We start from the raw sequence: 5230 nt of genomic DNA, 5'->3' as shown, positions 1-5230 counted from the left end.
ATACAGAATGTTAGACATTATGGATAATAGTATTAGAACACAGCCTAAATACAGTCACTGATGTTCAATATATTCACACACAAGCGTATTATATGCTTGTAAGTATGCTTTCAATACACCGTATTTCATGATAGATTAAGTGGGTCCAGTTGGACCCACTACTACTCAACGCCATGTAACAAAGTGAAGGTGAGGACACAGAATGGTAGACATTATGGTTAGTAGTATTAGAACATACTTAGCCTAAATAGTTACCGATGTTCAGTATATTCACACACAAGTCTATTAATGTCTGTAAGTATGCTCTAGAAACACCCTATTTCATTTTAGGTTACGTAGGTCCAGTTGGACCCGCTATTACTCGCCGCCACGTAACAAAGAACAATTGAGGACAGGAACGTGTGACTTCACCGACGTCTGGACCAGCAATTATGGTTGGCCTATTGGGGGTTACTAAATTCACAATAGTGGACGAGGTCGTGACATCGGTGTAGATTCAATGGAATCAAAAAGGTAAAACAGTAAAACAAAAATAAGCCACACACAGACTGTTAGACGTTATGGATAGTAGTATCAGAACATACTTTGCCTAAATACAACCACTGATGTTCAGCATATTCACACGCATGCCTGTAAGTATATGCTATAGAAATACCCTTCTACTTCATGTAAAGTTACGTGGGTCCAATTGGACCCACGACTCCTCCCTGCCAGATGACAAAGTGTAAGTGAGGACAGGAACATGTGACTCCAACGACGTCTGGACCAGCAATTATGGTTGGCTGACTGGGGGTTACCAGATTCGCAACAGCATGCAGTTATTATGCCAAAGTTTCACTCCCTGCTCATCCGTGACTCCAGCTGGGACTAGGATACCTGTCTAGGGATAATGGCATCTCCCTGTCTCTGTTCTTTCCCTTACCCTACTCTCTTCAACTCAAAGGTGGGTGTCGCATAGTTCAGAAAGACCATACGTGTTCTTGTGTTCCCGAACTCTGTGCACTCCCATTTTCCACATACAAAAATAAAAACATATGAAGAGAAATACATAACACAAGTTGCCATCGTTCAGTATGCTTCTTATAAGTTTAATGCATATTAATGTGTAAATTTAATTACTGTTGATGATGGCTACAAACATTATGATCTCTGAGTTTTCCTACTCTGGATTTATTATATATTTTTTCCCCTTTTAACATAATATTAATCATATAAAAGTTGTATCACTTTCGATAGAAACTTACACGGGTGTTCGTGCAGACATATCGATGTTTATGGTCATGGTGTTCATCATGGAAAATGTCCAGTGAGAGGCGAGCAAAGCCCCGAGGTCGTCCCTGGGCAGGCAACTGAGCACCAGGAGCCTGGTGGACCACACTAGGAGGCGGCCCTTGAGGGAACATTGGGCGAAGGCAGTAAGAAAGGCTGGGTCGTCACTCACCACCACCACCGTCACGCACCATGACACCTGCCGCAGCTGGTGACATCACAACGGTACAAGTTATCTGAGTAACCTTCCTGCCTCAGCAGTGATGTGATAGTGACCTACCCGCCCCAGCAGTAATGTAACAGAGACCTACCCGCCTCAGCAGTGATGTGACGGTGACATACCCGCCTCAGCAGTTATGTAACAGTGACCTACCCACCTCAGCAGTAATGTGACGGTGACCTACCCGCCTCAGCAGTTATGTAACAGTGACCTACCTGCCTCAGCAGTGATGTGACAGTTACCTACCCGGCGAGCCTGGCCAACTACCCAGGAGATCTGTGCCTGCGTTACATTATCGTCATGGCCGCCCACACCCACACCAAACACACCCACACCCAACCATGCTCCAGCATCACCCATGTACTGTAACGCGACATAAATCTATTACAATCCACGAATGCTGGACCACAGTAAAGAGTCACACTGTACACTGGAACATGCAAGCTTCATTAGGGTTGTAAGAATTGTATAGAATCATTACCAAACATGGAATTAAATCACAAGGACTGAAAACATTAAAATCTGAGTATAAATTTCTTGGATGACTGTGTTTGGGTTTTCATTCAAACTACATACTCCTTTCGAGAGAGAGAGAGAGAGAGAGAGAGAGAGAGAGAGAGAGAGAGAGGGTTAATGAGTTTGTTACACTAAACAAAAGCTACTTTATTTCTGTTGACATAAGTTGGTACTGAGGTGACACCATCTGACAGGACTAGAGGGAAACACTTGTCCAGTTCTGCTTCCCTGAGCGTTGCCTCCATTGCCTCACTTGCATACTCTGCCATCGCCCAGCTGTCTGTAGAGACAAAATTAGAATCAGCAGTATGATGCAGTTCATTAGAGAGAGAGAGAGAGAGAGAGAGTTCTATCTATCTGTTGCCAGAAGCCTTAATCCCGTACGGGATGGCCACAAACACATCGCCTCCATGTCGACCTGTCCCCCGCCATTTCACTGCCATGCTCCCAACTCACACCCCCCTTTCTCATATACCTCTCCACTCCATCCCTCCATCTTATCCTCGGCCTCCTCTTCCCTCTCCCCCCCTCCACCTCACTCACATACACTCTCCTCGTCAGTCTTTCACCCTCCATCCTCTCCACATGGCCAAACCACCTCAGTGTGTTCCTCCTTACGCTTCCTATCACATCCACATCCACACCACAAAGCTCCTTTATATCCTCATTTGTCAGCCTGTCTCTCCATGTGACTCCAAGGCACCTCTTAAATAACTCATTTCCACTGCTCTCAGTCTTGACTTGTGTCCTTCCAACAACGTCCAAGCTTCACTTCCATACGTTAGAGTTGGTATCACAATACTGTCATGTAACTTTTTGACTTCCATGCTCACTTCCCTGTTTCTTATCACTGCTTTAAAGGAACCAGCAACCTTTCTTCCTTGTTGTACCCTTTCAAGCACTTCACCCTCCAAACTTCCATCCTTACTCATCACACTCCCCAAGTACTTAAACGTATTCACATTTTCCATTTCCTCACCATCCAACCTCACTGTACATTCACTGACTTCATCTGTCTCAAAGACCATCATTTTACTCTTCCCTACATTCACCTTTAGATTCCGTTTCTTACACGCTCTCCCAAACTCATCCACCAAGCCTTGCAGCTCCCCTTTGTCTTCACTTAATAACACAGTATGATCTGCAAACAACAGTACAGGAAGTTTCCAAATACTACTCTCACTCACTAGGGTACTCCAACATCCACTGCCCTACCTTGTATCTCTTTTATTACCCCATCCATGTACAGATTCAACAACCATGGAAACATGACGCATCGCTGTTTCAACCCAGGCTTCAAAGAGAAAAATTCACTCAGTTCACCATCCCCACGCACTGCAGCTCTTACCTTACCTCATTGTTCTTACCTAATTGTTTCTTTACAGGAATGAGTCAAACTCGTACTGTCCCGTGCACTAAACCATTTTTATCATACACATCCTTAAATTTATGAATAATTTTGGCACACACTATATCATTCGACAGTGCATTTCACTGATCAATTGCCCTATTTGGGAAACAGTTTCCTTTCGTCTTTATCGCCCCTCTTTTTATGTAGTTTTTTGCAGTGTCCTCTTGCTGATGCTTCCCATAGGTTATATGTTCATTTGTCTATTTTCTCATTTCCTGAGATCTACTTATATACTAAAATCATGTCTCCTCTATTCCTTCTCTCCTGTAGTGTTGATAGATTCAGTTTTTCTAGTCATTCTTCGTAGCTAAGATCCATTAAGCTTGGTACCCATCTTGTAGCTGCCTTTTGTACTTTTTCAATATTATTTATGTGTTTTATGAGATGATAATTCCAGACTGCTGATGCATACTCCTGAGCTGGTCTGATGTATGATATTATCTTTCTCCTTTATTCCTTCTCTCCTGTAGTGTTGATAGATTCAGTTTTTCTAGTCTTTCTTCGTAGCTAAGATCCATTAAGCTTCGTACCTATCTTGTAACTGACTTTTGTACTTATTCAGTATTATCTATGTGCTTTTTGAGATGATAATTCCAGACTACTGATGCATACTGCTGAGTTGGTCTGATGTATGATATTATTATCTTTCTCAGCATGTCTTCATTTATGTATGTAAATACTATTCTTATATTAGTAAGCAATGTATACATGTTACGTACCTTCTCCCTGATGTGGTCAGCTGGAGATAGTCTGTCATTGATAATCACTCCTGGGTCCTTCTCCCAATCTGATATGTGTAGGGTTGATCTTCCAAACTTATAATCCCAATCTGGTCTTCTCTCTTTTACACAACTTAATTACACGACAATTGTCCACATTAAATTCCATTGGCCATTTATTGCTCCATCAATGAAGCTTATTGAAATCTTCTTGCAGCTTTTTTCAAGAATCTTTGATTGTAATTTTTCTTTGTATTTTTGTATCATTCGCAAACATATTTTGATAGCATCCATTTCCAATGTTAATGTCTATGTCATTTATGTACACTAAAAACATAATTGGTGCCAGCACTGAGCCCTGTGTGATTTCCCTTTTTCTGAGAAAATCCTGCATCCAACAGTACAGATTGCCTTGGATACCTCCTTAATGGTACAGTTTCCATAAAAGTCTTTGGTGCAGCACTCGTCAAATGCTTCCTTGAAATGGAAATAGATACTGTCCCCCAACTGTATATTTTTCTGTAATTTTTCTGTAACTCTGTCATAGTAGCTTAATAGATTAGTAACACATGATTTTCCTTTTCGAAAACCGAACTGCCTGTCTGTTGTCATACTGTGTTCTTCTAGATGGTTTATCCAAACTTTTCTTACCAGCTCTTCTTGTATCTTACAACACTGGTCAGTGATGCTGGTCGGTAATTTAGTGGATTCTGTTTATTCCCTTTCTTGAACAGGGGAACAATGTTTGCTTTCATCCAAATATCAAGTAGTTTACCTTGACCTAAGGATTCCTTGAATATTAAATACAATGGTCTACTTAACTCTTCTGCATATTATGTAGCACCCAACCTGAAATTTCGTCAGGACCATTTGCTTTTCCTTTGTCTAATTTACTTATCTCTCTCTGTACTTCTTTTTCTAATATTTGTATATCTGGTAATACGTGTGGTCATGCATGTTTCATATCGTCTCTTTCAGAATTACTTTCTTTTGTAAAAACTGATTGGAAGTTTTTATTTAGTTCTTCATAAATATCTTCCCTTGTGTATAGATAATCCTCTCATCCGTAACTGTATTTTATCTTTAACTTTGGTT

Source organism: Coenobita brevimanus, chromosome 30, assembly GCF_032717465.1.
Source record: "Coenobita brevimanus isolate Jiangsu-jjx chromosome 30, ASM3271746v2, whole genome shotgun sequence".
NCBI lineage: Eukaryota > Metazoa > Arthropoda > Malacostraca > Decapoda > Coenobitidae > Coenobita > Coenobita brevimanus.
The sequence above is the reverse complement of the archived record's forward strand: the minus strand, read 5'-3'. Positions refer to the sequence as shown.